Source organism: Leptonychotes weddellii, chromosome 5 (assembly GCF_054177405.1).
Source record: "Leptonychotes weddellii isolate Sample4059 chromosome 5, ASM5417740v2, whole genome shotgun sequence".
In the NCBI taxonomy this organism is placed as follows: domain Eukaryota; kingdom Metazoa; phylum Chordata; class Mammalia; order Carnivora; family Phocidae; genus Leptonychotes; species Leptonychotes weddellii.
In genome coordinates this window covers 59131308-59142127 of record NC_138373.1, presented here as the reverse complement: position 1 = coordinate 59142127, position 10820 = coordinate 59131308, and positions in this window count along the sequence as shown.

Below are 10820 nucleotides of genomic sequence, written 5' to 3'. Positions count from 1 at the left end.
AAAAAAAAAAAAAGAAGATAGTAGGAAGGGAAAAATGAAGGGGGGGGGATTTGAGGGGGAGATGAACCATGAGAGACTATGGACTCTGAGAAACAAACTGAGGGTTCTAGAGGGGAGGGGGGTTGGGGGATGGGTTAGCCCGGTGATGGGTATTAAGGAGGGCACGTTCTGCATGGAGCACTGGGTGTTATACGCAAACAATGAATCATGGAGCTCTACATCAAAAACTAATGATGTAATGTATGGTGACTAACATAACACAATAAAATAAAATTTAAAAAAAAATAAAGTAAGTTACAGAATGGGCAAAAAGATAAATAAAAGCACTTATTAATTTGGCTTGGGGGAAGGATAGGGTGAAGGAGAGAAAGAGTTACACTCAGTCTTAACATTAAACATGTAAATTAAATTCAACTTCAAATTGTCTACTATCTAGTAGTCTACAAAAATTCACTAAATTTCTGCCTAGTCACAGGACATCATGCTACGAATCTTAAAAGCTTAACTTTAATCTTTTATGCTCCCTATTTAATGACTTAACCTACAGTGCTGCAAAATTCTTTCTTGGCTAGAATCTGCAGCCTGCCATTATATCTGTCGTTGACAGATTGTTAATCTGATGAGAACACCTACAATAGAAGAGTTCTACTGACGTCAGGTATAACCAGGGCACAACCTGGGCCCTGTCAGGGTTGGCAACACAGGTCAGTGGAAATACCCAAACTAGACACCATCAACGGGTAGTCTCAAACCTCATTTCCATTGCCATAAGCAAAAGTAAGCTGAGCACCCAAACACTCTCGCCCTACTCTTGCCCATCCATAAATTGGAATTAAACGCACAAACTCTTTTCAAGAAGATTAAAGAGGAAAGTAGGAGGCTAAGATATTAAATAAGACTGCCCTTTGCAAAGCATGATACCATATCACTACCAAAAGCATTACTTTCTAGGGGAAAAAAATGGAAGGATTTATGTATTGTCTCATCAAAGTTGAGAATATGGATTAAGGTTCTATAGAGAATCCATTGTACTTTATGCAGAGGGCATATCAGTCATTTAGATTGTAAATCTGCTAGGTCAAAATATTCCCCTAAACAAACCAACCAACATGTGGAGATGCTTTACGTGGGAGAAAAAGTTAATTCTTCAAACATCAAAGGAAAACCTATAATGGTAGAAATGTGGCCAAGTTCATCAACTTGGAGAATTAATTTAGTGGCCAGATTGTATTGACTTCATCTGCTATTCCTTCTCCGGAACAAGTTAGAAACACTAAAGATTTTTGCAAACAAAGAACTCGGCTCTTTTTTTACTCATCAAGGGGGGTGGGGGGGCCTCTTTCAGGTTATGTGAGAAGAGCGACTTCAACACTGTGAAAAATCCCCCCGTAGTTTGACAAGAAATTCAAAGGTCATTTGGCCTGGGCCAAAAGAAAAGAAAGATATTTTTTAATTAAGAAATCAATGCAAAAGCGAAATGCCTTTGGTCTAACTTCTCCTCGAGTCGCTAAGAGACGGGAGGAAACCGGTGCGGGCTAAGCTATCTTTAATAACAAATTCTTCAGCGAGCCCGTCCAAAGTCGGCTAGTTGGCAGGACCCCGCCCCCCGCCCCCCGCCAACCCCCAACCCCCAACCCCCAGAGAGGCTCCTGGGCGGAAATGAACGTTGACCCCACGTGGCTGCGGACGAGAGGCGTGGTCTGCAGCGAAGGGAGGCCGCCTCCCGTGGCGTCTGGGGCCACGTGCACCGAGTCGTGTGCACCTGGCGCGAGAATGCGCGGCGCGGACCAGGCGCTGGCCGCCGCGCACCTGGGGAGACACGCACTTGGCCGTGACGGTGGCCGCAGCGGCTGGGGCACTGCTCCGTTTGTTCCGTTTCAGAGGGATCTCGCTGCCGCCGGGCACCCCCTTCCCACTACTGCGGACCGGGCGCCACGGTCCAGCTGGGCTAGGGGGCGAGGCGCGGCGTCCCGAAGGGCGGAGCCTCGGAGGACAAAGGGGTCGTGCGGGGCCGCGCTCTTTGAAGGGGAGGCCCCGGCGTGTGCCTTCGAGACGCTGAGGCAAGGCTATTTCGAGTCTGTCTGCTCCGAGGCCGTGTTTGCCACATCAGTGCCGGCCGGCCTGGGAAGGTTTTTCTAAAATAGCCTCCCACTTGTACCCAGACTGAAGTTGAACCCATTAATTCAAAACACAGCTCGGAGCTTCCTCCCGCCGCCCCTTTCCCGACAGACGCGGTCCCGGCACAGCGAACCCGCTCATTTGGAAGCCTGGATGGCTCCGGAGCGCGGAGCCCGTTTGGGGAGTTTGTCTAAACAGCTCCCAGCAGTGGCTTTCATTACAGGGAGAGCCCCACGCAAACAGACAACCCCGCTTCCTTTAAACACAGCAATTTGGGCTCATCTCTTGCTCTCTGCTCCTTTTTTTAATCATTTGGACTGTAAAGTAATTAGAGGGGTAGAGGTAGACATTCCAAAAATAAAAAGATCAACAGCTGAGCTTTATAATTCTAATGTAAGCACACATATCATTTCAGGCTTTCCCAGGAACCCCGGGCAGGTACGATTTCAATAATCAAAGCCTTTTGCCTGCATTTTCTAATTACCACTCTTGCCCCTGGATTTTTGTTTTTGAACTTGCAAGCTCGCCAGGGCCACAAAGGGTGGGCTCCATCCCCCCCACCTCCCCTTGCCACCGCCTGGCTTCTCCTCTCGCTCTCATCCTAGGCCTTCCCCACCCCCCTGAGCACAACCTCCGTGTGTCCTGTCCCTATCAAAGCACTGCACGGCAAAGAAAAATAGTGTTTTGGGGGGAGAAGAGTAAGGAGTGGTAATTATATTCCTAATCACATGTAATTTAAGAGAAAATGAGTAGATGTGAGAGGCCATTTAGCTCTTGACTCGGTGTAAGTTTGCAGTCTGGGACCACAGGCACCCCACTGTCACCTGGGTGTCTTTCAAAGCCACCGTCAGCTCAGCAGCCAAACGGTTAATTACAAGGGAGGTGCTGCTTCCCGGCATCTGCCACCCTGACTCAGGAAACCGTCATCAGACAGTCATGGCAGCTCTCGCCCCAGACCTAGAGCCTTCCTCCACCAAATGCCCCAGTTCTCTGCCCCGCTTCCCCTGTGCCGAAGGCAGCGGGGCTGGGAGAACGGGCAGGGACAGCAAACACGTCTGCAGCACTCATTTGTGCTAAGTGCTGGGTCTAAGTCCTTTCCATATGTAACTCGTTTCATGTGCACCATTCAATAAATGAGCAAACGGCTAGTTTACTGAGCACCGACTCACATGGGCGCTGGCCGTGCAGGGCAGTCACCTATGTTCGTTACGTGGGGAACAGAGCAGAGCACCTACCTCGTCAGGGACCATCAGGGACTGGATGCAGTAGTGCAGGTAAAAACCCCAAATGCTGCCCGCCCCCCAGGTGCTCCGGTAAATACCAGATATTAACACAGATATTAACAGGTACAATTCAGTGTCTGTATATTCTGTGTCCCATGCTTCACATTTATTATCTTATTTAATGTTTACAACAATATTATGAAGAAGACTTCTTATTCACATTTTGCAGCAAAGCAAACTGAGATTCAGATTTTAAAAATGTGCCAAGGTCCACCTAGACATGGGATTTAAACTCAGGAAATTTGACTCAGCAGCCTATTATTATAAGTCAAAACATTTCTTTCTCTCCTTCCGGGTCCCCACCTCTTTCTTATCTTCTACATATAAATATATACAAAACATTGAACATGTTTAAGTAAGAAACCTCATAGAAAGAACCCTGTTGCCGTTAGAACCTAAGGATTCTTTTCCTCAAAGAGATTCCCTTTCCTTAAATTGCAGAGCATTCATTTCACATTATACATCTGTGTGCCTGTGTATATACACAGATAGATTTATATGTCTACAAATTATACATAAATTTTTATTACAAGGTATATTTTATTTTTACGTGTCATCCCCAAATCGTATTTTAAACTCCTTTAAAACAACACTGTATCTGTCCTCCTGGACACACCCCCAATAGCTTGCATTTATATGCAGGATTAGTGCAATAGATAGTGTGCCTTACTTAAATTCAAAACAAATCAATCAATAAATATCAAGTAACAATGGAAGACACTATCCACCATTTTCCCTTTCATCCAAGGAAATCAAGAAAGAAAAAATCAAGATCATCTCCAATGTTTTTGGTAACTGGAACCACTGACAGAGACTCTCAAATAAATATCCTTATTTTTTAATTAAGTGATGAGCATTTTTTAGACGGATATGGGGGGGAACATATGATATTCAACTACAAATACTCAAACTTGCATGCACGGCCACACTCCTCAAGTGCAGTTCTAATAATCCATTGACTTCCGTGGGGAGAACTGCAGACAGGGATGAGAGAGGAGAGCAATATATAGTTGGTGTTGCCCTCATAGGTTATGGTGGCTAAAGATAAAGGGAAATTATAAAGGTAAAAGTAAGGACCTATGTATTCAATACCTAAGTATTGATTATCAGTGGAAGGAAGTCATTGGGATTATCATCGAAGGGAAGACAAAGAAGACAGGATTCTAGCCTTTTGAAAGCTCACCATCAGACTGGGGAGAAAGCGCACATAGAACAACTCCTCGCGTCTGCCTGATGCTTTGCACTTTACAAAGCCCTTTCACACACGCTATCTAACTTAAACACAATAGAGTGAAAGCTGTGTTTCTCTGTGGGTAGCGTGAACACAATGGCTCATGGGGCTGTTCCTTCCTTCAATTCCAAGAAAGGCTTGAGAAAGATTTGACCCTGAGCAGCCTGGATCTGACCGTGACCAGGTGACGCTTTGTTCCTTGGCCATCTTCTGTCACAAAAGGCAAAACAGAAGGCTGTGTGCTATTACACACAGCGGTCTATTCTTCGGTGGTCTAGAATCCTCCACCCAAATCATGGGATCCATCCAATGTCCTCCAAGCATCAATTAAACAAACTTTTCTTGAGCGTCCACTACAGCCAGCTATGATGTTGGAAGATGGGGACACAAAGTGAATAAGACACTGTCCCGCTGCTCAAGGAGCTCAGAGTCCAATGGTAGAGACACACATGTAAACAATGACAATACAGTGTGGTTGGCTGACAGACGTAGAACAGGAGAGGGTGCCACTCTGCACTGAGGAGTCAAGAAGCTTGGCAGACAAGCGAACATCTTAACAGGGTCTTGAAGGCTCTATGGGAGACGGCCTGGTAGAGCAGGAGAAGGGCATTCCAAATGGAGGCAACAGCATGAACACACAGGCTAATACTAACAAAGAATTCTCATAGCTCACTCAACAACTCAGGAGGCAGGAAGGACAAATATTATGACCCCCATTTTTAAAGGTGGAAGCAGAAGACCAGGACATTTCACGTTCCTAAAAATCAGTAGCGTCAGCCTATTTACCTCCAAGTCCAGTTCTCCCTTACCTAAGATAGACATGAGCCTCTGTAAACACGGAAGAAATGTTGTTCCCAAGAGGAACACCTTAACTGTTTCAAAGTTGGAAGCTGCCGAGGGTGAGGGGGCAGGGCAGTGAACGTTCAGAATTTAATGGGGTTTAGTCATGCTCTGCCTGCAGGTACAGGGCTGAAGGGTCTCTGGTTGGATGTGCCAGTTGCCTGGCCTCCAAATCCAGGTATCATAAAGGAAAGGAGGACCACTTCATTAACAGTGCTTTCATTACCCCCAGAAGGGGCGGTACTCTGAAATAAAAGATAGTGTTAACTCCGTGACTTGCTCGGTTTGGGCCTCTGTCCAGCCAGTAACAAGTCAGTGGTATCCATCATTTGCATCCCCCTGAGCACTTGAAGGCTCTTCTTCAAATTCATTGTTGAACAGCCTCCAGTGCTTTCAAGATCTGGACATCTAGCTAGACAGAGGACACACTTTTATACCAGTTAATGCAAAAATGAATTAAGCTCCTTATCAGCTGTGCTGAAGTATGATTGTTAGAACATGAACTTGGTTATACACGGATGACATCAGAGTTGTTGGATTTTGATTAAATCAGAAATAACTTGTTAAAATGATCCTTTGAGGGATGCCTGGGTGGCTCAGTTGGTTAAGCGTCTGCCTTCAGCTTCAGGTCATGAGCCCAGGGTCCTGGGATCAAGTCCCACATCGGGCTACTTGCTCAGCGAGGAGCCTGCTTCTCCCTCTGCTTGCCACTCCCCCTGCTTGTGCACTCTCTCTCTCTCTGACAAATAAATAAAATCTTTAATTAAAAAAATGATCCTTTGAATGGCTAAAATTAACAACTCAGGAAACAACAGATGTTGGTTAGGATGTGGAAAAAGGGGAACCCTCTTACACTGTCGGTGGGAATGCAAGCTGGTGCAGCCACTCTGGAAAACAGTATGGAGGTTCCTCAAAAAGTTAAAAATAGAGCTATCCTATCACCCAGCAATGGCACTACTAGGTATTTATCCAAAGGAAATATAGTGATTCAAAGGGGCACATGCACCCCAATGTTTTTTGTTTTTTGTTTAAAGACAGACTTTATTTTTTTTTTTAAGATTTTATTTATTTACCTGACAGAGAGAGATAGCAAGAGAGGAAACACAAGCAGGGGGAGTGGGAGAGAGAGAAGCAGGCTTCCTGCTGAGCAGGGAGCCCGATGTGGGGCTCGATCCCAGGACCCTGGGATCATGACCTGAGCTGAAGGCAGACGCTTAATGACTGAGCCACCCAGGCACCTGCACCCCAATGTTTATAGCAGCAATGTCCACAAGAGCTCAGATGTCCATCGACAGATGGATGGATAAAGAAGATGTGGTATATACGATAGTATACTACTCAGCCATCAAAAAGAATAAAATCTTGCCATTTGCAACAACGTGGATGGAACTAGAGGGCATTCTGCTAAGTGAAATAAGTCAGTAGAGAAAAACAAATACCAATGATTTCACTCATATGTGAAATTTAAGAAACAAAACAGATGAACACAGGGGAAGGGAAGGAAAAATAAAATAAGACAAAAACAGAGAGGGAGGCAAACCATAAGTGACCCTTAACTACAGGAAACAAACTGAGGGTTGCTGGAAGGGAGGTGGGTGGGGAGATGGGGTAGCTGGGTGATGGGCATTAAGGAGGGCACTTGAAGTAATGAGTACTGGGTGTTATATTCAACTGATGAATCACTAAATTCTACCTCTGAAACTAATACAGTGTATGTTAATTAAATTGAATTTAAATTTAAAAAAATTTTTTAAATGATCCTTTGGCTTATAGTGATTTCCCACTCCATAAAAGCTAAATCAAATCCTTCTCAGTTTGGTACCATAGGAGCATAATCCCATAGCCCTTTCCCCCCCAGATCCAAGATTTTTTTGCTTAAAATTTTACTTTCTGGACATCAGAAAATTATAGCAAGGGTGTCTTTCACTTTGGTTTTACCCAACTGCGAAACATGCTCCAAAGCTAAAAGTACTCCCTAAAATACGCCACTGCCACCAAGAGTAAGCCGACCCTCGCACAGTGCACCTGCACAAGAGTAAGCCGACCCTCGCACAGTGCTGAGAGGAGGCCCACCACACGGACTTCACCGATGATCCCACCAGACCTCTCCCGAAGTGGTCTAAGAATTTGCTCCTAACATTAGAGAATGAGTTGAAATACCATTTTTAAATTGCTAACCAACTAGTTAATCCATTTTGCGATAGGCAATGCCGATCAATTTTTTTCAGACTCCGAAAACGAGGACCGAGGTTTGCATGCTTCCAAGTTGCACTTCCTGCCTTTGAATAAAAAAAAGCAACTCTTGTATTCTCCTAGAGAAGGGTAACATCAAGTTCATACAGCAGCTAGAAACGTGATAAATCCACCAGGGCCACAGTGATTCCTGCCTAAACTAACAATTCATTTCATTGCTGCAGCTCACGGCTGTTGTCATCACTTACATGTCTCTAATTACCTGACATCTGTTTTATGTTTGAAGTTTACAGCACTTGCCCACTTTGGCTACACTAGTTTACATCTAACACCAAACACATGTTTATGTTTACCACATACCAGTTCTGCATTCTTGGACTTAAAATTATATCAATTTATAATCCCATTAATGGAAAACTTATGAGAAGGATCCAGCTCCTTTAATAAAACTAGAAAGAACAACCATTTGGATGCTGTTAAGTACGAGCCCATACCAAAGGCTGAATGCTTCAATTAGATGCACCCTGCTCAGATAAGTGGGCTTCATGAAACACTATCTTGGCTGCCCAGTCCAGACTACGGGCCTGGAGCCACCTGATGATCTTCCACGTTCTCCTGCACGCTGAAGTCCCCGCCGTCAGTGAAAATACAAAGAGTGATCAAGGAGAATTTGGGTGCGCTTTGTTCAAAATACAGCAAATTTGAACTGGCATCCTTGGAGTTGGCATTTTGAAGGTCAAGCTGGTGAACAACAACAACAACAAAAGTTTTCAACTTGGAGAAGAAAAGGGGGGCTGGAGGAGCAGTGTGTTACTAGCTGACAAGAGCCTCCCCATATATAGCTCCCTAAGACAGGGCTGGATACGTGTTTGGACATCTATATCTACTGCTGTACGGTTTCCAAAGAAAACTGCAGATAAGAACATTATTTGGATCTTGAACCGTTTCGGAAAGGTTTCAGCTTTATTTAAAAAAAAAATACTTTGGGAACCGTAAGAGATTAAATTCGGCTACCACATGCCTCCTTCCCCTTAAAGGAGAAACTGCCTTTTCCCTTCAACCGATTTTGTGAGTTTCAATCCTTCTGGTAAGGGCTGGACCGAGAGTCTTGCTCTCTCTTGGAGTCCCACATCTATTAACAGGAAACTTGATCTTCAAAACCAGTGAATAAACAAGAAGCTTGATGACCTTTTGATGATCCTTCTAAGTAGCATTCCTTTAAAACAAAAAATAGCCTTCTGTCTAGAATAAACTGGTGAGAGATTACTGGTCTAGCAGTCTGGATGATAAGAGCAGTAGGATCTTGAGGGAAATACACGAGGCCAGCTGAAGATTACCAAGTTTTGCATGTTTTGTCAACACCTCACCTGGACGGGCATCGGGCTGTAGAGAGCTTTCCACAGGTTCATAAGGATTTTAGGATGGGAAGGAATGAGGGGGGACCAGTGTCTCTTCATTGCATTCAGCAGCCTGAGCCCTGGGACATCACATCAAGGCTCTTGACTCGTGCTTGCAAAACAATATCAATTTCTTGCACCTGGGGTCCTTTCCTTACACCCTAGGGATTTAAGTGCAACCCAAAAGATCCTTTAGGAGCCTAAGGCCCTCTTAGAAATCCTGCTTTGACCCAAGAGACTGTCCTGTTCCATCCGAGATGGGATCATTTTACCCTGGGCTGTGGACCACTCAGCAGAATCTTGGTCCAGTTCAAGCTCGAGCCTTACAAGACTTGGTGAAAGGTGGCCAGAACACCCCACAGCACCTCAAGAGCACCCTCCCCACTGCCCACTCCCAGTGGAGGTGCACGCACGTGTGCACACAGGCATCATTCTTTCAGAACCAGATCACGCACCCAGCTACCTGCAGGCACCTGTCAGGTGGCGTAAACAGGGGAGGCCAGCCATAATGAATTTAACCACAGCCGTGGCTTTATCTGCACATGAGGTTTTCTCTGCTCTTGGCATGACCACCTTTAGAATCACGCTACAAAGCGGGACCCCATGGAGTACCCTGATGACCCTTCTTGCTGCCAGGAACTATATCCAGTTCCCCCGGGCCTTCTCTTAGCACGGCCTGCTTTGTCCATTTCCAAGGGACAGCCTGATGGAGGAAAAGCAACCAGGCTGGAAGACAGAAGCCTGGTGCTGACCCAGCTCAGCCACCAACTCACCCAGCAGCCATGGGGAAGGGCAATGGCCTTGCCCTTGGGTTCCTAACTGCAAAATGGAGGGGTTCTTGGATTCCATAGCAGAATTTTTAAAAGAAAGCTTTTTTGAGGGGCCACCCTGGGTGGCCCAGTCAGTTAAGCATCTGCCTTCAGCTCAGGTCATGATCCCAGGGTCCTGGGATCAAGCCACGCTTCTCCCTCTGCTGCTCCCCCTGCTGTGCTCTCTCTCTCTCTGTCAAATAAATAAATAAAATCTTAAAAAAAAAAAAAGCTTTTTTGAAAAACATTTTATCTCAGAAAGATACTTTAAAAAAAAAAAAATCACCTACTTAAGGAAGACAATTTACACCAAAAAGGGAGAAAGAACAAAATCTCAGAGTAAAGACTAGTTTTTTAAATTGAATAAAAGTAGTTTCTTGGGAAAACCCCCATTAGCCTTAATCTGTCCTCTGTAGTTGGGAGCCGTAGACACTCTGGCTTGGAGTGAACGCTAAGATAGCTTCCAGCCTAGTGATCCTAGGGAAGGGAAAATGAGAAGCAAACTTTTAGGACAGCATCAGGGCATCTCCGTTAAAAGTTGAGGAGGATATTTTAGAACTCAGGAAAATTTCAGACCCCACATGTCAGCAAAGGCTTTGCAATCCAGTAAGACTTTAAGAAAAGGACTTAAAAACCCATCTGTTTGCCTTGGGGGACTCAGAGCAAGATCAGAGTTTCAAGCTGATAGGCTCATGATATTTTGCCATATTCATTAGGCCATAAAGGAGAAAATAAATGACTGTGTTTGAGGGTTGCTCTGGTCTCTCATTTATACAGCTTTTAGGGAACTCACTTTATATACCCCCAGCTGGAATGGCTCCTCCAAAGCCATTCCCCAGATTGAATAATTGTTCATTATGTCTTCAGGGAGGGTTCCATCTGTAGTCACGAATCCCCATGAAAATTTGTGGGAAAATATCCCTGCTCTTTCATTACATCTAAAAATGTG